Source organism: Orcinus orca, chromosome 16 (assembly GCF_937001465.1).
Source record: "Orcinus orca chromosome 16, mOrcOrc1.1, whole genome shotgun sequence".
Lineage (NCBI taxonomy): Eukaryota > Metazoa > Chordata > Mammalia > Artiodactyla > Delphinidae > Orcinus > Orcinus orca.
The window spans coordinates 70,502,709-70,526,210 of record NC_064574.1 but is presented as its reverse complement, the minus strand read 5'-3'; the positions used below and the strand labels follow the sequence as shown (position 1 = coordinate 70,526,210).

Below are 23,502 nucleotides of genomic sequence, written 5' to 3'. Positions count from 1 at the left end.
GACCCCCCCCGCGAGAAAGTGTTTGTTCCCTTGTCTTCACAGCTTTCTTTCCTCTGCTTGTACATGACTCCCTGGGTGACCCTAGGAATCCCCAGCCCTCTCAGAGCCTCGGCTTCCCCATCTGAGAAAGGGGGGAGTAGAATCATCACAGAATGATCACTTGTTGAGGGCTGAGTATATGCCAGAAGCTACACCAAGTGTCCTGGGTAATAACAAGACGATTATCACCAATGACATTTAAAGTAAAACACAGTAGCTGCTGTTTCTCGTGAGCCGCTGCTAAGCTCTTTCCCCTCAAAATGGCACTGGCTCTGTCTGTGTACCACTGAGTCCCCAGGACCTAGGACAGTGCTCAATAAATACACATTGAATAAAACCTCACAGCAAACCGAGATAGGCATTCTTATTTCCATATAACAGATAAGGAAACCAAAGGTTCAGAGAGGTTAAGTGACTCACTCCAGGTCACACAGGTACTACGTGATGGAGATGGTACTCGAACCTAGGTCTGACTGTTTTCAAAGCCCCAAATCACAATCGGTAGTGTGGTGATGAGCCAGATCCAGGGCTCCCCAGCTGACTGTGGAGACCTCCCAGCTGTGTGGAGAAGTTGAGCCATCATTCTGGCCTGCCAGGGTTCTCAAGGCACTGGCTCCCCTCGCTGGGAGGAAGGATGCCCTTTCTTCCTTCCTTCCTTTCATTCATTTATTTATCAGGCCCCAGGGTGGTCCTGATGCTGTGGAGAAGCTGGTCCCTCCCAAAGTTTCTGGTGGCCTGCTTTACTTGTTCTATCTTCTCTTAAACTGGGCCCCTCCTCCAGCAAGCCCCCTTCCTCTGCCTATAAGCCCCTTTGGGCTCCAGTCCCCACCTCCAACCCCTTTCCCTTCCTTGATGGGCAGGCGGGAGCCTGCAGCATCTGGGGCACATCCTTTGTCTTGTTCACCTGCCTCTCCTGGCCCGGGGTCTTGGCCACGTCCTAACATAAGGGCTCTTAGTTTCCTCCACCACGGGGATGTGAGTATCCAGACTCCCTGCCAGGTGTGGGGCAGACAAGACTAGGGCTTCTGCTGAACCCACCATGGGGAACAGGTCATCGGGGCTCCCGCTCTGGGGTCTGCCCAGCCCCCTTGATCCAATGCCCCTCTCAGAAGGTGCCCCAGGACTATGACTCTTGCTTTTTTGTTATCCTGTCCAGCAGGTTGCCACCCTGGGGTTCCAAACCCAGCTCTGCATCTTATGGTCACAGCTGACCTGAGGCAAGCTTCTCCTCACTGAGGGGCAGTCTCCTCATCTGTGAAATGGGCTGAATGAGGCCACCAGCCTCACCTGGTGTTGTGAAGATGATGGGAGAGCTTCACACGCCTGTTGCATGCTGAGCGCTGGCCCCGGGAGGACCAGAACCCAGGCGGCTCAGGGAGGTGAGACTGACTGCACGTTCCCGAGTGTGTCCCTGCACCTTCCATGGCTCTTGGAAACTGGTCTTTCTCCTCCACAGGCTCCAGCCTCCTCATGATGCAGACTCCCTTCCTGGGCAGGACCCCAGCCAGCAGCTTTGATATTTTCATTCCCTCGAATCCTCACAACCAGCCCTACAAGGACGGAGCTGCCATTCTCCCCATTTCACAGATGAGAGAACCGAGGCTCCACGAGGCTAGAAGAAGCAGAGAAACTTGCCCAAGTTCACCCAGCCAGGAAGCCGCATGGCTGGATTTTGAACCCGCCAGGTTTTCCCCACTCTACCATGTGCTTCTAAAACCCCCGCACTTTCCCCCAGGGGAAAGCAGATGTCCTCCCAGGAGCAGCCCCTGACTTTTTAATGCCCCACCTGCCCTGGGTCCTCTGCATCCTAAGTTCCCCTCCAGGCATTTACTCACCTGCTCCTCTGCCAGGAGTGTGTCTGCCTGTTTCTTCCTTCCCCCTTTTTTCCCCAAGTCAAAATTCAACCCATCCTTCAAGGCTCAGCCTCCCTGAGTCTCCTCATTCCCCTCTCCTCCGCACACACAGAACGGATTTGCCTCTCAGAATCAGCACATCCGCTGTGTTTTCAGGGGAAAGATGAGGAGATAGCATGTGGAGGGCAGGACCAGCCTCCAAGTCACCTGCCGACCCTGCTACGTACTGGTTGAGTCACCTTGGGAAAATCACTCTACCTCTCAGAACCTGTATTTATCTGTGAAATGGGCACACCAACGCATCTTAAAGGATTTAGATAAAATAAAGGAGATAAAACACAGAACCTGGTACAAAGTCGATGCCTCCCCACTTCCCCAAACAGACCCCGTCACACTCATGCCCACCCCTGCCCGGCTCAGCTGCCCAGAACCATGGTGACTGTCACATCATGTTCAGTCTGGAACCAGCTTTCCCTCCCCAGCCCCTGCCTTTTGGAGGCTGGTTTCCACAACCTCAGGGGGTCATCTCAGCCATGCCTATGCCTCTGCCTCTATGTCCCTGGGGCCTCTTGAAGACCCATAGAGAGGCACGCCAGGCAGGTGAACTGTCCCCAGGTGTGATGAGGCCACAGGACCCCTGCACGTCTTCCTGGGCAGAGAAGGTACCTCCCCCCCAACGCCCCCTCCAGAGCGGTAGCTAGAGGTGAGTTACCTGCTGTCCTACTTCTTTCTCAGAAATCCATTCTCTCTGTGCTTCGGGCAATCCGGTGGGCTCCCAGGGGACGGCAGCTGGGCTTGGCGTGAAGGATGGGGGTCTGGGAGAACAGGCAGGGGACTGGGGTGGGAAGCTGAAACCTGCCCCAAGTCACCGACCAGACAGCACAAGACCTGTCACCCAGACGGACGGCAGCTGGGCTCCGGGCAGGCGGGCCACGCAGAAGCAAAGGCAACCATCAGTCACGTCCCAAGGAGGTCACACACGGACAGAAGACAGAGGTTGCTGGGCAGGGACCGGTCAGCTGCATGGGGGATGGACTGACAGCAGCCAAGGGCTGGCCCGCCAGTCGGACAGGAGAAGCCAAGCAAAGAGGTAGCTGGCCACCCAGGCAGACAGACAGCCGTGTGGCTGTCAGTCACGCGCAGGGAGAAGCAGGCAGACAGTCGGACCTCGAGCCCTTCGGTCGCTCAGCAGAGAGACGCCAGTGGGTCCGCCAGAGGCGGTGCCTGCCAACCCAGCCCCACCGCGTGCTCAGGGTGGGGAGGAAGGGGAGGATGTGGTGAGCCGCTCCCCAGGCCCCGCCCACAGAGCAGCCGGCTCCTCCCCCAGGGAGCGAGAAAGAGGTGGGAGGGGGCCCGGCCCCAGGGCAAGGCCCACTGCTCACCAAAGGTCGCCCGCTAGGAAGACATTTGGGGCCACCGGCGTGACGTTTGCCTCCTGCGGACGGGTGACAAGACCCCCACAGGCCTCACAGTCCTGACCTTTAAGGCGGGTAGGGGGGCGGTGAGCCGCCGCTTCTCCCAGCTGTGGAAACTGAAGCTCCGAGGGGGGAGGAGGTGGCACAGCGAGACCCGCGAGGTCCCCAGGGGTCTCAGCTCAGAGAGAAGCATGAGAGCCCAGAGACCTGCCCAAGGTCCCATGGAGAGGCAATGGCCCCTCTTCTGGAGTTTGCACGCTGGCCGGCTTCACTCCTCTCGCTGCCTGCCTGGCCCAGCAGAGGTCTGAGTTCCGGACCCCCTCCCAGACTCCCTGAGCCTTTTTCCTTTGGATCCGGCTTCCTGCTGCAATGCTGCAGGGAGCAGGATGCTGTCTCCGTGCCTTTGAGAAGACAATCCCTTGGGCATGTCACATCACCCCTCTGAATGCCTCGCTTTGCCCATCTGTCAAATGGGGAGACCTAGCCGTTTTACACATGGGAACTCAGGAAGAAAATAGAGAAAAGAAATTCTCAAGAGAATTCTTGTCTTGCTGACAAGCCAAGGGCCCGTGAGAAGGTCAGATGTCTCTTGCAAACATTTATGAAACCTGGGGACAAAATTCAGCAAGTTCACACCCAGCAGCCTCAAAGAGCTGGTGCTATCACAACTACTACTATTAGTATCTTGCATTTTTTAGGCACTAGGTGATCTCATTTATTCTACAAACGCTGTGAGGCAAATAAGATTATGACTATTTATGTTACAGTGGGAGAAACCAAGGCTTAGAGGGGTGACATGTCACACTAGCCAAGACGTGTCAGAGCTGGGATTTGAACCTGGGTCGATCAGATTCCTAAGGCTGTGGAAATGGGCCCAAACACTTCATCCTTGAAATGTTACCAGGGTGGATGGGGGCTGTTTTGTGCTGTTTTAATGACACAGGTTGGCTCAAACACACATGCCATCTCTCCCCAGCTGACTCATTTTTGGGAAATAATTTGCAGCTAAGCCACATGACCGCTCCAGAGAAAAAGAGAAAGCATCTTGTTATTTATTCTTTTTTTTTTTTCTTTTTCTAGTTGTTTCTGAGGAACTTGGTACAAATTCCCCTGTGGCCGGTTCAAAAGATGTTTGCCCTAAAGAGATTCTCTTCCTCACAACCAAAATAACTTGTATTCTCTGGAGCACGTTTCTTGAGAGGAAGCCAGCTTTTCTTTGTCTCTTGATCTTCAGGGTGAGTTTTCTGATACCATGGATGAAAGATCAAGAGAAGGAGTAGTTAAAAAAAAAAAAAAAGAGCTAATATTTGCTGAAAGCTGATTCTGTGCCAGGGTTTTAAGGACTTTAAAGGTGTATCACCTCACTTAAACCTCAGAATAACATGAGAAGGTAGTTATTATTACCATCATCGACATCATCCCTATTTTACAGATAAGGAAACCAAGGCTCAGAGAGGTTAAGTGACTTGTTCAAGGTCACACAGCTGATGCTGGTGGAGATGAGATTTGAACTCAGTCATTTGGGCTCCTGAGTTTACATTCTTGATCACTGCACTACACTGCTTCTGGATGTATGTTAACCCAGGGATATTCAGTCCCTCTTCCCACCCTCCCTCCCAGCTGCCTGCCTTCCACCCACCCATTCACCCACCCACCCCCTCTTGCATTCTTCTACCCATGCACCCACGCAGCCCAACCCACCCATTCTCTCCTTCCGGCCTTCTACCCGCCGACACTGAACATGCCCTTGGCTAGGTACTGGGGACATTCTCCAGAAATACACAAGAGTGGTGGCCCTCATGGAGCCTGTATTCTGGTGGGGAGAGACAGACAAAAAGAAGTAATGGACAAACTAAATGCAAATTATACTGTCATAGAAAACAGATGAGAGGTCTAGGTAGTGACACAGAGGGGGCACCCTGGATGGTAAGAAATACCCCAGCCACAGGGGAAGCATTTTAGGCAGAAGGTCCTGCAAGTGCAAAGGCACTGAGGTGGGAGGGAGTGTGGCTCGCTCCAGGAACTTGGGAACAGTGTGGGGAATAGAGTGAACAAGCAAAGGAATGCTAGGAGACGGAGTCGTGGAAGTCCCACATCCTGCACACCACCTAGGACCTTGCAGGATGGGGTGAAGGAGGTAGATTTGGCTCCAAGGGAAAATGGATGTCATCCGAGGTTTCATCAGAGGAGTGGCTTAATCCAATCTACATTTTCAAAAGAGTGCTCCGGCCATGATTTAGGGAGTGGGTAAGATGCAGCAGTGGCAACTTAACCCTTTGTGTTTAAAAAGTAGATGCTTTTGGAGATGGAAAGTTAACAGCTGCCATGTCCTTTGGGGTGAACCTGAGTCCCCTTAGAAATAGATCTGTGTTGAGGGAAGGGTCCCTTAAGGGACCCCTCTAGGTCAGTTCCTGTCTCGCGAATGTGGCCCAGGAGGTCTCAGAAGAGGGTGAAATAAGATCTCTCAACACCCTCTCAACACCCCTGAGTATTTAAAGCTGGTCAGTGGGGAGGAAGTGGTTAAATTTGCATTTCAGCCAAGGGGACTACTGGGAAAAAAATAATTGACACAGCCCCTCCTTCAACCCATTTCCTCTTTTTTATTTTAGCAGTTTTATTGAGGTATAATTTACACAGCATAAAATTCACCCATTGTAAGTGTACAATTCAATGATTTTTAGTAAGTTTACTGAGCTTTGCAACCGTCGTCACTGCTATCTAATTTTTTGAACATTTCCAAAAAGGTCCCTTGTTCCTGTTTGCAGTCAATCCTGTTCCCACTCCCAGCCCCAGTAATCTCCTTTCTGTCTCTACTGATTTTCCTTTTTCCTTTCTGGGTATTCTGTATAAATTGAATCACACATGTGGTCTATTGTGTCTGCTTTCTTTTCTTTTGCGTAACGTGTGTGAGTTTCTTCTGTGTGGTAGCATGGACTTCATTCATTTTTATGCCCGAGTAATACTCCATTGCACAGATATGCTACATTTGGTTATTCCATTCATCAGCTGGTGGAAGTTGGATTGTGTTCACTTTATCTTTATTACGAATAATACGGTTATGAACATATCCGTGCAAATCTATGTGCAGACCTGCATTTCAAATCTTGCGGATATACACCCAGGAGTGGATTGCTGGGTCATTCTATGTTTAACTTACTGAAGAGCTGACAAACAGATTTCCACAGCAGCCACGCCATTTTACACTGCCACCAGCAATGTATGAGAACTCCAATTTCTCCACGTCATTGCCAACACTTACTATTTTCCTTTTTTTTTTTTTACTAGAGCCATCTTGGTGTGTATAAAGTGGTATCTCATTGTGGTTTTGCTTTGCATTTCCCTAATGGTTAATGGTGTTGAACATATTTTCGTGTGCTTGGTAGTCATTTATACACCTTCTTTGGAGAAATATCTATTCAAGTCCTCTGCCTGTTTTTAACTTGGGCTGTGCTATAGACTGTCTGTTCTCCCCCATAATCACATGTGGAAATCCTACCCCTCAAATGTAACGTTATTAGAAGGTGGGGCCTCTGAGAGATGATTAGGTCATGAAGGCAGAGCCTTCATGAATGAGAATAGTGCCCTTATGAACAAGACACTAGAAAGATAAATTACTCCTTCTGCCGTGTGAGGACACAACAGTCTATAAACAAGGAAGCGGGCTCTATCGAATCTGCTGGCTCCTTGATGTTGGACTTCCCAGTCTCCAGAACTGTGAGAAGTAAATTCTGTTGTTAATAAGCCACCTAGTCTACTGGATTTTTTTATAGCAGCCCGAACAGACTAAGACAGATTGTTTGTCATTTTGTTGTTGAGTTGTAAGAGTTCTTTATATATTCTGGATACTAGACCCTTATCAGATATATGATTTGCAAATACTTTCTCCCATTCTGTGGTCATCTTTTCACTTTCTTATAGTTTTTAATGTTTATGAAGTACAATTTATCTCTTTTGTTCTTTTGGTGCCCATGCTCTTGGTGTCATGTCTATGAGTCTATCACCAAATCTAAGGACATGAAGATATACCCTTATACCTTCCTCTAAGAGTTTTATTTTGTTAGCTCTTACATTTAAGTCTCTAATCCACTTTATATTGATTTTTGTATATGATGTAAGGATCCATGTATGTAGATATCCAGTTGTCCCAGCACCTGCTTGTTGAAGAGACTGTTCTTTCCCCATTTAATTGTCTTGGCATCCTTGTCAAAAGTCACTGTCCATACATGCATGGATTTATTTCTAGACTCTTGATTAAATTCCATTGATCTCTATTTCTGTCCTTATGCCAGTATTACACTGTTTTGATCACTGTAGATTTGTAGTAAGTTCTGAAATTGGGAGCTTGAGCCCTCCAACTTTGTTGTTCTTTTTAAAGATTGTTTTGGCTATTCTGAGTCCTATGCAATTTCATATGAATTTTAGGATCAACTTTTCCATTTCTGAAAGAACAAAAGGTTATTGGGATTTTGACAGGGATTGCACTGACTCTAGATGTTGTTTTGAGGAAAAGTGCCATCTTAACAATGCTAATTCTTCCATTACATGAACATGGGATGCTTTTTCATTTACTTAGATCTTTAATTTCTTTCAGCAATGTTCTGTAGTTTCCAGTGTATAAGTCTTTCACCTCCTTGGTTAAATCTATTCCTAAGTATATTATTATTTTTGATACTATTATATATGGAATTGTTTTCTTGATTTCCTTTTTGGATTGTTCATTGTTAGTGTATATAAACACAGCTAACTTTTGTGTTAATCTTGTACCCTGCCATTTTGCTTAATTTGTTTATTAGCTCTAATAATTTTTTGGTGAATTCTTAAGGATTTTCTAGCTATAGTATTATGTCATCTGCAAATAGTGGTATTTTCCCTCTTCCTTTCCAGTTACTTTTATTTCTTTTTCTTGCTGAATTGCTCTGGCAAAATCCTTCAGTGCGATGTTGAATAGCAGTGGTGACAGCAAGCACCCTTCTTTCTGATCTTAGGGGAAAAGCTTTTGGTGTATCATTCATCATGTGTGATGTTAACTGTGGGTTTTTCACATATGGCCTTTATGACATTGAGGGACTTCCATTCTATTCCTAGTTTGCTAAGTGTTTTTTTTATCATGAAAGGGTATTGAATTTAATCAAATGCTTCTCTTTTTTTGCATCAGTTGAGATCAGCATGTGGGTTTTCCTTCATTTTATTAATGTGGTGTACTACATTGATTAATTTTATGTTGAACAACCCTTGAATTCCTGGGAAAACCATACTTGGTCATGGTGTATAATCCTCTTAACATGCGATAGGATTCAGTTTGCTGGTATTTTGTTGAAGATTTTACATCTGTATTCATAAAGGATATTGGCACATAATGTAGTTTTCTTTTCTTCTGCTGCTTTATCTGGCTTTGGTATTATAGAATGACTTAGGAAGTATTCCCTCCTCTTCTATTTTGTCGAAGAGTTTGAGAAGGATTGATGTTAATTCTTCCTTAAATGTTTGGTAAAAGTTATCAGTGAAGCATTTCTGACTCTGGACTTTTCTTCGTTAAGAGGTTTTTGATTATTGATTCAACTATTTTTTTCTTATGTATCTGTTTAGATTTTCTTTCTTTTTTTTTGAGTCAGTTTTGGTAATTTATGTCTTTTTAGGAGTCTTTCCATTTCTAAATGGATAGTTAGGTTATCTAATTTTTGACATACAATTTTTATTCTCTTATAATCTTTTTTCTGTAAGGTTGGTAATAATGGCCTCATTTCCATTTCTAATTTTAGTCTGTTGCATCTTCTCTTTTTTGCTTAGTTCAGCTAAAGGTGTGTCAATTTTGTTGATCTTTTCAAAGAAACAACTCTTGGTGTTGTTGATCCTCTTCACTGTTTTTCTATACTTTGTTTCATTTGTCCCCACTTTAATCGTTTTTATTTCCTTCCTCTGCCAGTTTTGGGTTTAATTTGCTCTTCTTTTTCTAGTTCCTTAAGGTGTACAGTTAGGTTACTGATTTGTAGTAACAAATGGTGGAGGCCATTCAGATATTCTCTCTGGCCCTTTCCCTCCTCTCCTTCTGGGACTCTTATAAATCATAGGTTGTTATACTTAATGGGGCCCTACAAGTCCGTTAGGCTCTGTTCACTTTTCTTCACTCTTTTTTTCCTTTATGCACCTCAAACTGGATAATTTCAATTTGCCTATCTTCAAGCCACTGATTCTTTGTTCTGCCTGCTGCAAATCTGATGTTGAACCCTTCTGGTAAATTTCTCATTTCAGTGTTTACTTTTCAGCTCCAGAATTTTTATTTGGTTCCTTTGTATAATTTCTTTTTATTAATATTTTCTATTTGTTCATACATCATTCTGGTTTCCCTTAGTTCCTCATCCATGGTTTCCTTTAGCATTTTGTGCATATGTAAGACACCAGATTTAAAATCTTTATCTAGTAAGCCCAATGTCTGGATTTCCTCGGGGACAGTTTCTGTCGTTTTCCTTTTTGGTTTGTGTTTTCCTTGTGAATGGGCCATGCTTTCCTATGTCTTTTATGCCTTATTGTTATTGTTGAAAACTGGACATCTTGAACATTGTAATGTGATAACTCTGGAAATTAGATCCTCCCCTGCCCTTCTGCCCCAACAGGGTTTGCTTTTGTTGTTTGCTTTGGCTGCAGCCATCCATTTGTTTAGTGACTTTTCCAATCTATTTTTGCAAATACTGTATTATTCCTTGTTGCTGTATATTCACTGAAGTCTCCACTCCATTCCATTATCTTGGCAGTCAGCCAGCGATCTGATAGAGATTTCCTTAAACACCTGGAGCCAAAATGAATAAGGCACACAGAACAAAAACTCCTTTCTCAGTCTTTAGAGATTGGCTCTGAGCTGGGACACTTCTTCAATGCTTAGCCAGGCTGACTATAACTGCATTTTAGCTTTCACCTTAGCGTTTCACCTGCTTGTGAAGAATCCAAAGATTAGCCAGAGGTGCAAACCTAGGGTCTTCTCAGATATTTTCTGTGCTGCATTCAGCCCTGGGCACATGCATTGCATTCCAGATTCCCTGGTATATGTGGAAGCCTTTCAATGCCTTTGTATTTTCCTCTCCAGCCTCCTCCTTCCCAGGCTTTTTGGTCTGTCTGTGCTTGCTCTGTCCATCACCCCTTGCCCCAGTTGGGCAGTATATGTCTTTAAATTATTTCAACAGACACTACCTAGGAAGCAGCTCCAGTCTTGAAAGAGTTTCAAAGGGGGGGCACGACGAAGGCAAATGCCCAAGGCAGTCCCTCAGGAAGCTACCAGACAGATCAAAAGGTACAACCACAATTCTTTGAGAACAAAGTCTGTATTGCCCTTTCCTGTTCTAGCAAATCACACCCAAAATGCAGACCACTGTTCCCACCGCCCCCCCCCCCACTCACTGAGCTGGGGAATAGGAAATAGTAAGCAGATAAGCAAAAATGCCACAATACATTCTTAGCAAATACTGAGTCTCTTTCTTCATCAAGGAGGCCCCCTGGTTGCTTTACAGTTTTGATTAGATTCCAGGAAAAAAAGTTGATTCTGACAGGTTTTGCCGGCTTAATGCTTGTGTCAGTGGAAAGACTGAGCCTTGAAATTCTCTACATTTTAAAGTTTATTAAAGTGCAATTTCCCAATTATTTGTCCCTTCTGTGGATCGCACTTTTGGTGCATGTCTAAGAGCAATGTGCCTAGCCCAAGGTAACAAAAATTCTCCTTATGTTTTCTTCTAAAGGTTTCATTGTTTTAGTTCTTATGATTAGCACCATTGTTCATTTTGAGTTAATGTTTGTGTATAGTGTGAGATAATCTAAACTTATCTTTTTGCATGTGAATATCCAGTTGTCCCAGCATAATATGTTACAAGGATTGTCTTTTCCCCATGGAATTACCTGGGCACCTATTTTGAAAATCAATTAACTATAAATGTATGGGTTTATTTCTGTACTCTCTGTTCTGTTCCATTGCTTTAAGTCTATCTGTGTGTCAGTACCACACTGTCTGGATTACAGCAGCTTTTTTTTTTTTTTATAAACATCTTTATTGGAATATAATTGCTTTACAATGGTGTGTTAGTTTCTGCTTCATAACAAAGTGAATCAGTTATACATGTACATATGTTCCCATATCTCTTCCCTCTTGCGTCTCCCTCCCTCCCACTCTCCCTATCCAACCCCTCTAGGTGGTCACAAAGCACCGAGCTGATCTCCCTGTGCTATGCGGCTGCTTCCCACTAGTGATCTATTTTACGTTTGGTAGTGTATATATGTCCACGCCACTCTCTCACTTTGTCCCAGCTTACCCTTCCCCCTCCCCATATCCTCAAGTCCATTCTCTAGTAGGTCTTGGATTACAGTAGCTTTGTAGCAAGTTTTGAAATTGGGAAGTGAAAGTCATGCAACTTTACTTTGCTTTTTCAGAATTGTTTTGCCTATTCTGGTTCCTTTGGATTTCTGTATAAATTTTAGGATTAGCTTGTTAATTTCTGCAAAAATATCTGCTGGGATTTTGACAAGGATTGTGTCGAATCTATAGATCAATTGGGGGACATGTGCCATCTTAAAAATATTGTATCTTCCAATCCATGCCCATGAACTAGCTCTCCATTTATTTACATCTTTTAAAATCTCTCTCAGGCACCTCCTTCCGCATCCATTTCCTTTTGAGGCCCAACATTGTAGGTCTCCTTTGATGGACCAAATGGTCTGCTGAGGACTCTAGCCAAGGAAGGGCAGGAGGTGTTACACTGAGAACTCACCATAGCAGAAGGTAACGTCTAGAGGGTGGTGGCAGGAGGGCTGGGCTGTACACACATGTGGCTGAGACTAGGAACCATCTTTTCATTCTGTTACGCTGTTACAGTGGATTTATTTCAAGAGCAGTGGCTGAATACAAAGGTAAAACTAATAAACGGTGCCCCCAGTTACGAGTAACACAGAAGGGAAATGATTATCCTGCTTTCAAGACTCACCTTGGTGTGTTTGAGGCTGTGGACCAAACAGGACTCTCATTCAAGCAGATGATGATAACGTCTTAGAATTTTCTAAATCTCTTCCTCAAATTAGTCTCCCTGGTGGGCTGATCAGATTGCCCAGCCATGGATCACATTATTGCTGTTTGAGGCAGGAAGGATGTCTTGGTTGGGTTCCCCCAGAAGCAATTTCTTTTAAATTAATTAATTAATTAATTTTTGGCTGCATTGGGTCTTCGTTGCTGCACGCAGGCTTTCTCTAGATACGGCGAGCGGGGGCTACTCTTCGTTGTGGTGCGCAGGCTTCTCGTTGTGGTGGCTTCTCTTGTTGCGGAGCCAGAAGCAATTTATAAGACAAGGATTCAAGTGCACGTGATGGATTTGAGAGGTGATCCCAGAAAACATCTGCAGGCCAGTCAGCAAGTGAGGCACGGCCGGGCAGGAAGCCAACAGGGAGCTCTAAGAGCGGGTTAGTGCTGTGGCAACTGGAACTTAATCCAGTTAACTTCTCCAACTTGTCCCAGACGAGGAGCAGGGAAGCCGGGGTATTTCTTCACTAGGACCCCACCTGCCATTAGTAGAGGGCTGCTTCCAGGGGCAGTTCAGCTGCCCTCCTGTGTGTACCTGCAGCCAACAATAAGCCTTCGGGCTACTAGTTGCAAGTATTTGCAATAAGAACCCCTCAGTGTGTAGAGCTGAGATGATGAGGGTGAGGCTCCAACGTTGGCTGCAGGGCAAATGGCAGCCACTGCTAATTGCCTCCCAGCTTCCTTCCTGCCCTTCTTCCTCATATTAGAACCACAGTGTAGAGAGACTCGGGAGTAGAAGGACATGCGCTCACTCCCTCTTGCGACAGCACCGGAATCACAACTAATTGCTGAACAATCATCGACAGGAGGACACAGGAACTCACCAAAAAAGATACCCCACATCCAAAGACAAAGGAGAAGCTGCAGTGAGACAGTAGGAGGGACACAATCACAATAAAATCAAATCCCGTAACTGCTGGGTCGGTTACTCACAAACTGGAGAACACTTATACCACGGAAGTCCACCCACTGGAGTGAAGGTTATGAGCCCTACGTCAGGCTTCCCAACCTGGGGGTCCGGCAATGGAGGAGCAATTCCTAGAGAATCAGACTTTGAAGGCTAACGGGATTTGATTGCAGGACTTTGACAAGACTGGGGGAAAGAGAGACTCCACTCTTGGAGGGCACACACAAAGTAGTGTGCGCATCGGGACCCAGGGGAAGGAGCAGTGACCCCGGGGGAGACTGAATCAGACCTACCTGCTTGTGTTGGAGGGTCTCCTGCAGAGGCGGGGGTTGGCTGTGGCTCACCGTGGGGACAAGGACACTGGCAGCAGAAGTTCTGGGAAGTACTCCTTGGCGTGAGCCTTCCCAGAGTCTGCCATTAGCCCCACCAAAGAGCCCAGGTAGGCTCCAGTGTTGGGTTGCCTCAGGCCAAACAACCAACAGGGAGAGAACCCAGCCCCACCCAACAGCAGTCAAGTGGATTAAAGTTTTACTGAGCTCTGCCCACCAGAGCAACACCCAGCTCTACCCACCACCAGTCCCTCCCATCAGGAAGCTTGCACAAGCCTCTTAGATAGCCTCATCCACCAGAGAGCAGACAGCAGAAGCAAGAAGAACTACAATTCTGCAGCCTGTGGAAGGAAAACCACATTCACAGAAAGACAGACAAAATGAAAAGGCAGAGGACTTTGCACCAGATGAAGGAACAAGATAAAACCCCAGAAAAACAACTAAATGAAGTGGAGATAGGCAACCTTCCAGAAAAAGAATTCAGAGTAATGATAGTGAAGATGATCCAGGACCTCAGAAAAAGAATGGAGGCAAAGGTCGAGAAGATGCAAGAAATGTTTAACAAAGACCTAGAAGAATTAAAGAACAAAAAAACACAGATGAACAATATAATAACTGAAATGAAAAATACACTAGAAGGAATCAATAGCAGAATAACTGAGGCAGAAGAATGGATAAGTGACCTGGAAGACAGATGGTGGAATTCACTGCCACAGAACAGAATAAAGAAAAAAGAATGAAAAGAAATGAAGACAGCCTAAGAGATGTCTGGGACTACATTAAATGCAATAACATTCACATTATAGGGGTCCCAGAAGGAGAAGAGAGAGAGAAAGGACCCAAGAAAATATTTGAAGAGATTATAGTCGAAAACTTCCCTAACATGGGAAAGGAAATAACCATCCAAGTCCAGGAAGTGCAGAGAGTCCCAGGCAGGATAAACCCAAGGAGAAACACGCCAAGACACAAAGTAATCAAACTGACAAAAAATGAAAGACAAAGAAAAATTATTGAAAGCAACAAGGGAAAAATGACAAATAACATACAAGGGAACTCCCATAAGGTTAAGAGCTGATTTCTCAGCAGAAACTCTACAAGCCAGAAGAGAGTGGCATGATATATTTAAAGTGATGAAAGGGAAGAACCTGCAACCAAGATTACTCTACCCAGCAAGGATCTCATTCAGCTTCGACGGAGAAATCAAAAGCTTTACAGACAAGCAAAAGCTAAGAGAATTCAGCACCACCAAAACAGCTCTACAACAAATGCTAAAGGAACTTCTCTAAGTGGGAAACACAAGAGAAGAAAAGGACCTACAAAAACAAACCCAAAATGATTAAGAAAATGGTCATAGGAACACACATATCGATAATTACCTTAAACGTGAATGGATTAAATGCTCCAACCAAAAGACACAGGCTTGCTGAATGGATACAAAAACAAGACCCATATATATGCTGTCTACAAGAGACCCACCTCAGACCTAGGGACACATACAGACTGAAAGTGAGGGGATGGAAAAAGATATTCCATGCAAATGGAAATCAAAAGAAAGCTGGAGTAGCAATACTCATATCAGATAAAATAGACTTTAAAATAAAGAATGTTACAAGAGACAAGGAAGGACACTACATAATGATCAAGGGATCAATCCAAGAAGAAGATATAACAATTATAAATATATATGCACCCAACATAGGAGCACCTCAATACATAAGGCAACTGCTAACAGCTATAAAAGAGGAAATCAACAGTGACACAATAATAGTGGGGGACTTTAACACCTCACTTACACCAATGGACAGATCATCCAGACAGAAAATTAATAAGGAAACACAAGCTTTAAATGACACAATAGACCAGATAGATTTAATTGATATTTATAGGATATTCCATCCAAAAAGAGCAGATTACACTTTCTTCTCAAGTGCACATGGAACATTCTCCAGGATAGATCACATCTTGGGTCACAAATCAAGCCTCAGTAAATTTAAGAAAATCGAAATCATATCAAGCATCTTTTCTGACCACAACACTATGAGATTAGAAATCAATTAAAGGGAAAAAAACTTTAAAAACACAAAAACATGGAGGCTAAACAATACACTACTAAATAACCAAGAGATCACTGAAGAAATCAAAGAGGAAATTAAAAAATACCTAGAGACACATTACAATGAAAACACGACTATCCAAAACCTATGGGATGCAGCAAAAGTAGTTCTAAGAGGGAAGTTTATAGCAATACAAGCCTACCTCAAGAAACAAGAAAAATCTCAAATAAACAATCTAACCTTACACCTAAAGGAACTAGAGAAAGAAGAACAAACAAAACCCAAAGTTAGTAGAAGGAAAGAAACCATAAAGATCAGAGCAGAAATAAATGAAATAGAAACAAAGAAAACAATAGCAAAGATCAATAAAACTAAAAGCTGGTTCTTTGAGAAGATAAACAAAATTGATAAACCATTAGCCAGACTCATAAAGAAAAAGAGGGAGAGGACTCAAATCAATAAAATTAGAATTGAAAAAGGAGAAGTTACAACGGACACTGCAGAAACACAAAGCATCCTAAGAGACTACTACAAGCAACTACATGCCAATAAAATGGACAACGTGGAAGAAATGGACAAATTCTTAGAAAGGTATAACCTTCCAAGACTGAACCAGGAAGAAACAGAAAAATATGAACAGACCAATCACAAATAATGAAGTTGAAACTGGGATTAAAAATCTTCCAACAAACAAAAGTCCAGGAACAGATGGCTTCACAGGTGAATTCTATCAAACATTTAGAGAAGAGCTAATACCCATCCTTCTCAAACTCTTCCAAAACATTGCAGAGGAAGGAACACTCCCAAACTCATTCTATGAAGCCACCATCACCCTGATACCAAAACCAGACAAAGATACCACAAAAAAAGGAAATCACAGACCAATATCACTGATGAATATAGATGCAAAAATCCTTGACAAAACACTAGCAAAAACAAAATCCAACAACACATTAAAAGGATCGTACAACAATGATCAAGTGGGATTTATCCCAGGGATGCAAGGATTCTTCAATATATGCAAAGCAATCAATGTGATATACCATATTAAAAAATTGAAGAATAAAAACCATATGATCATCTCAATAGATGCAGAAAAAGCTTTTGACAAAATTCAACACCAACTTATGATAAAAACTCTCCAGAAAGTGGGCACAGAGGGAATCTACCTCAACATAATAAAAGCCATATACGACAAACCCACAGCAAACATCATTCTCAATGGTGAAAAACTGAAAGCATTTCCTCTAAGATCAGGAAAAAGACAAGGATGTCCACTCTCGCCACTGTTATTCAACATAGTTTTGGAAGTCCTAGCCACAGCAATCAGAGAAGAAAAAGAAGTAAAAGGAATACAAATTGGAAAAGAAGAAGTAAAATTGTCACTGTTTGCAGATGATATGATACTATACATAGGGAATCCTAAAAATGCCACCAGAAAACTACTAGAGCTAATCAATGAATTTAGTAAAGTGGCAGGATACAAAATTAATGCACAGAAATCTCTTGTATTCCTATACACTAACAACTAAAGGTCATAAAGAGAAATTAAGGAAACAATTCCATTCACCATTGCAAGAAAAAGAATAAAATACCTAGGAATAAACCTACCTAAGGAGGTAAAAGACCTGTACTCAGAAAACTATAAGACACTGATGAAAGAAATCAAAGATGACACAAACAGATGGAAAGATATACCATGTTCTTGGATTGGAAGAATCAATATTGTGAAAATGACTATACTACCCAAAGCAATCTACAGATTCAATGCAATCCCTATCAAATTACCAGTGGCATTTTTTTACAGAACTAGAACAAGAAATCTTAAAATTTGTATGCAGCCACGAAAGACCCCGAATAGCCAAAGCAGTCTTGAGGGAAAAAAATGGAGCTGAAGGAATCAGACTCCCTGACTTCAGACTATACTACAAAGCTACAGTAATCAAGACAATATGGTACTGGCACAAAAACATAAACATAGATCAATGGAACAGGATAGAAAACCCAGAGATAAACCCACACGCCTATGGTCAACTAATCTATGACAAAGGAGGCAAGGATATACAATGGAGAAAAGGCAGTCTCTTCAATAAGTGGTGCTGGGAAAACTTGACAGCTACATATAAAAGAATGAAATTAGAACACTCCCTAACATCATACACAAAAATAAACTCAAAATGGATTAGAGACCTAAATGTAAGACTGGACACTATAAACTCTTAGGGGAAAACATAGGAAGAACACTCTGACATAAATCACAGCAAGATCTTTTTTGATCCATCACCTAGAATAATGGAAATAAAAACAAAAATAAACAAATGGGACCTAATGAAACTTAAAAGCTTTTGCAAAGGAAAGTAAACTACAAACAAGATGAAAAGACAACCCTCAGAATGGGAGAAAATATTTGCAAACGAATCAACGGACAAAGGATTAATCTCCAAAATATATAAACAGCTCATGCAGCTCAATATTAAAAAAACAAACAACCCAATCCAAAAATGGGCAGAAGACCTAAATAGACATTTCTCCAAAGAAGACATACAGATGGCCAAGAAGCACATGAAAAGCTGCTCAACATCACTAATTACTAGAGAAATGCAAATCAAAACTACAGTGAGGTATCACCTCACACCGGTAAGAATAGGCATCATCAGAAAATCTACAAACAACAAATGCTGGAGAGGGTGTGGAGAAAAGGGAACCCTCTTGCACTGTTGGTGGGAATGTAAATTGATACAGCCACTATGGTGAACAGTATGGAGGTTCCTTAAAAATCTAAAAATAGAATTACCATATGACCCAGCAATCCCACTACTGGGCATATACCCAGAGAAAACCATAATTCAAAAAGACACATGCACCCCAATGTTCATTGCAGCACTATTTACAATAGCCAGGTCATGGAAGCAACCTAAATGCCCATCGACAGATGACTGGATAAAGAAGATGTGGTACCTATATACAATGGAATATTACTCAGCCATAAAAAGGAACGAAATTAGGTCCTTCGTGGATGGATCTAGAGACTGTCATACACAGTGAAGTAAGTCAGAAAGAGAAAAACAAATATCATATATTAACACATATATGTGGAACCTAGAAAAATGGTACAGATGAACTGGTTTGCAGGGCAGAAATAGAGACATAGATGTAGAGAACAAACGTATGGACACAAAACAGGGAAAGTGGCGGAGGTGGTGGTGGTGGTGGTATCAATTAGGAGATTGGGATTGACATATATACACTAATATGTATAAAATAGATAACTAATAAGAATCTGCTGTATAAAAAATAAATAAAAGAAAATTCAAAAATTCAAAAAAAAAAAAAAAAAGAACTACAGTGTAATTCTGGGCAGCCCAGCTAACAGATCACTTCCCAGCCTTCCTTGAAGCTAATGATAAGAATGTTCAAACGGAGCTTCTGAGAGCACCCTTTGGCCCTTCTATTCTTCCAGTTCCTCCTTTCTCCTGCCTAAAGTGTAGATATGATGGCTGGAGCTCTAGCAGCCATTTGGAACCAAAGGGAAAGACTAAGAGACTCACAGAGAACTTGGTGCTGATATCACAGGCCATGAACCAATGTCAGTAGTTACTTGCCTCCAGGCTTCACATTACACAAGAGAATAGACCCTTAAGTAATTGAGCCACTGTGGTTGGTCTCATACCATTTGAATGTAACCTGTAACCACACAGGGGGTTTGAATGACTATCAGAAAGAGAAAGGGGCTTATTTGTATACCCAGACTGGTGGAACAAGTTATGCCAGGTACATATAAAAATATTGACAAAGTTGGAATGAACCAGGAAGAGAGGGTTGTATTAATAATTTATAAAACATTGATATCATGGAATACTCTGCAGATATTAAAATGGGAAAATTAATTTGTATATAAAATAGATGATATAGAAATAGATAGCTTATATTATTTAAAATCAAAAGATGTAATAGATCAAGTGAGAAAATCAGGTTTTGTGAGTGTAAGTACCACGTGCAATTTCAGAGTCATACCTTTATAGGGAGGTGTCTTATACTTTTAAAATCTTTTAAGTTTTTAAAAATAAAAAAAGACTGGAACACTTCTACTGGGAGCGCTGAGCTGCCAGGCAAGAGCTCTAAGAACCCTGAGGCGGCCACGCCGTGGGGAAATCCAGCTGCACAGAGAAATCACATGTAGGTTTGCTGGTCAGCTGTCCTGTTTTTGAGTCACCCTGACCCAAGTGCCAGACCTGCAGGTGATCGAGCCATCAAATGATTCCAGCCCCCAGCTGGTAAGTCACCCCCAGCCTTCAAATCTCCCCAGCTCTGGGAGTTCCCTGGTGCTCTAATGGTTAGGATTTGACACTTTCACTGCTGCGGCCTGGGTTCAATCCCTGGTCAGGGAACTGAGATCCTGCAAGCCGCGTGGCGTGGGCAAACCAAAACAAAAAAATCTCGCCAGCTCAAATTTCAGATACCATGGAGCAGAAACAAACCATATCTGTTGGGTCCTGTCCAAATGCCTGACCCACAGAACCTATGATCGTGACAGAATGGTTGTTTAAAGCCACTAAAAAATGAAAATAATAAAATAAAATAAATAAAGGGAGGGAATGTAACCTGCCATTCTGCCCCCTTTCTTTCTCCTGATCCCTGGAATGTGGGCATGGTGGTGGCCATCTCGGAGAATGCAGACATGGAAAATATCCTAAGGATGGCAGAGCAGTAAGATAGAAGAAGCCTTGGTGCCCGGGTGACTTTGTGGGGCACCACTCAGCCCTGGACATCTCTGTCCATGTAAGAAAAAAAACACTCATTTAAGCCACTATCAACTTGAGTTCCTGTTGCATGCAACCGAACCTGTATTTGAACTAATATAGATACAGATTTGCATACAGATGTGGATGTAGACATAGCGGTAGATATAGATGCAGATAGAATCCTGACTGATGGATAGATGCCCATCAGGGGCTTGTTATGGAGGAAAAAAGATAAAATTGACACTGACAACGAAAAATCTCTCATATCCTAGAAAATAAACTAAACCAATTTTATTACTCGGGGCCTGTTACTAACAACATTATTCCAGTTGCAGTAGTAGAAAACTAAACCAAGCAAGCTTAGCAAACCTGGGAATGTATTGCAGCAGGTGGGCAAAGCTCAGAAAGGGATTCTCTCCTACTGCAGTCGGGCTTTCTCTGTGCAGCATCTGGAGACCCCAAACTCCCAACTCACCAGCTCTGCAGTCAGAGTGGAAAGGAATAGGCTCCATGGACTCCAGCCAGAAAAACCCCAGGGAATTATTTGCATTGGCTTTGACTGAATCACAAGCCAATCTGTGTGCCAGTCTGGGGTCAAGGATGGCTCAGCTTGAGTAACCTGGCCATACCTGCACGAGTCACTGTGACGAAGAGGAGGGAGGCTCTGATTGGGTCACTGCCAACCCATCGCTGTGGTTATCACAAAAAGAAGGGGGTGCGGGTACAGAGTCATGTTACACAAAGACAATAGCCATCACATATACTGATATTATTGCTAAGGACTGACCTGCATCCCCTCCCCCCAACCAGTTCATATGTTGAAACCCTTATCCCCAATGTTATACTATCTGGAGGCAGAGCCTTTAGGAGGTAATTAAAGTTAAATGAAGTCATAAGGGTGAAGCCTGAATCTGATAAGACTGTAGCTTCATAAGAAGAGGAAGAGACACCAGAGCACACACACACTCTCTCTCTCTCTTTCTCTGCCTCCCCAACTTTCGTGAAGACTCAGCAAGAAGATGGCCGTCTGCAAGCCAGGAAAAGAGCCCTCACCAGAACCCGACCATGCTGACTTCCTGGCTCAGACTTGACCTCAGACTTCCAGCCTCCAGAACAGTGAGAAAATAAATTTCTGTTGTTTAAGCACCCGCTGCCCCCACCCCCGCCCGTCTATGGTATTTTGTTACGGCAGCCTGTACTGACTAAGACATATTTCTCTGTATTAGTCAAGGTTCTCCAGAGAAACAGAACACTGACTGATACAATTATTAATAACAAAATTGTTTACAGTTTTAAGGAACTTACCATCTAATAGGCCCTGTGCTAAGTTATCACTTTATTTATTTATTTATTTTTGGCTGCGTTGGGTCTTTGTTGCTTCGTGCAGGCTTTCTCAAGTTGCGGCGAGTGGGGCTACTCTTCGTTGCGGTGCGTGGGCTTCTCATTGCACTGGCTTCTCTTGTTGCGGAGCATGGGCTCTAGGAGAGCGGGTTTCAGTAGTTGTGGCTCAGGGGCTTAGCTGCTCCGCGGCATGTGGGATCTTCCTGGACCAGGGCTCGAACCCGTGTCCCCTGCATTGGCAGGTGGATTCTTAATCACTGCACCACCAGGGAAGTCCCTAAGTTATCACTTTTAATATCTGCATTTTAGACTCAAGGAAATGAAGGTGCAGGAGATTAAGCAACTTGCCCAGGATCATAGGGCTAGAAAGTGGTCAAGTCAGGATTTGAATCTGGGCAGTCTAGCTCCAAGTGTTAATGGGGCTATATCTAGATGGTGGGAATTTTTATTTTTAATTTTTTGTATTTTTCTGTACTGATTTTTTTTTTTTGGCTGTGCCATGAGGCATGCGGGACCTTAGTTCCCCCACCAGGGATTGAACCCATGCTCCCTGCAGTGGAAGCGTGAAGTCCTAACCACTGGACCACCAGAGAATTCCCTGTATTGATTTTTTTTTTTTTTTTTGCGGTACGCGGGCCTCTCATTGTTGCGGTCTCTCCCGTTGTGGAGCACAGGCTCCGGACGCACTGGCTCAGCGGCCATGGCTCACGGGCCCAGCTGCTCCGCGGCATGTGGGATCTTCCCGGACCGGGGCACGAATCCGTGTCCCCTGCATCGGCAGGCGGACTCTCAACCACTGCACCACCAGGGAAGCCCCCCTGTATTGATTTTTAAAGTGATACATTGCTTCTGGAATCTGAGGAAAATAATGAAGTTATTTCCATTTTTGAAATTAAAAATGGAAGGTCACAAAGCACCTGCATGCTGGAGAGAGGGCACAGCAAGAGGGAAGGCATTAAAAATTTATAGAGATGTGAGTAGTGGTCCTTCCAAAGACACTGACCAAGGATGAGTGTTATATCCCTTACTTCAAGTCAACTAGTCAATTTCACACGTGCGAGTATTAGAACCACTGAAGCAACATGCGCTTGGGGGTTTTTCCCAACATCAAGAGTATGTCATGGCCAAGAGAAACTTGAGGCACCCTGAGGCTGCCTTAAGAGAGGTGTGGTGCCCAGAACAAGGGAGGTGAGCCTCACTGCAGTGGCCACACCTGCAGCCTATGTCTAGTTCTGGCCCTTCATTTTAAGAACATTGGTGAACTGGAGTATATTCAGAAGAGGCAACCAAAAAGGTGGGAGGGGTGTGAAGAGGGTCTGAAAACCACGAGGGAGCAGAGGTATTTAGCTTGAAGAAGAGAAGAGTCAGGGTGCGGGATGTGAGAGCTGACCTTTAGGTCCAGACCAGTGCAGTCAGAGCTGCCTAATTACAGTAGAAGGTGAACTTCCTGTCCCCGGTCGTATGCAAACCAAGGCTTGGCCACCTGTTGTTGTGGGTGTATGTATGGTCAGATTGATTGCATGTGTGGTTGGACCACAGGGCCAATAAAGCCTCCTTTCATGCTCAGTGTCTCTGCGGCTCTCATTTTTGGAAAGATGTGGGAGGGCTTATCCTGGATGGAGAGTGTTCTGGACTGAATGTTCGCGTCCCCGCAAAATTCACATGTTGTAGCCCTAACCCCCCCATGTGACTGTATATGGAGATGGGGCTGCTAAGGAATTCATTAAGGATTGGATTTGTGTCCTTACAAGAAGAGGCACCAGGGAGCTCGTT

General features: G+C 43.9%; 1 protein-coding gene across 1 annotated transcript in view; it reads right to left on the bottom strand.

Moving 5' to 3' along the window:
* The window catches only part of IL21R (interleukin 21 receptor), a 46,975-nt gene extending 30,615 nt beyond the window's left edge, over positions 1-16,360 (bottom strand). The window contains exons 1-3 of the mRNA XM_049699370.1: positions 13,557-16,360; positions 12,268-13,217; positions 2,605-4,551 (exon numbers count right to left, since the gene is read on the bottom strand). The gene's annotated coding sequence lies outside the window, so the exon portion shown is untranslated. The remainder of the gene's footprint in view (positions 1-2,604; positions 4,552-12,267; positions 13,218-13,556) is intronic.
* Between the last annotated feature and the right edge of the window lie 7,142 nt (positions 16,361-23,502).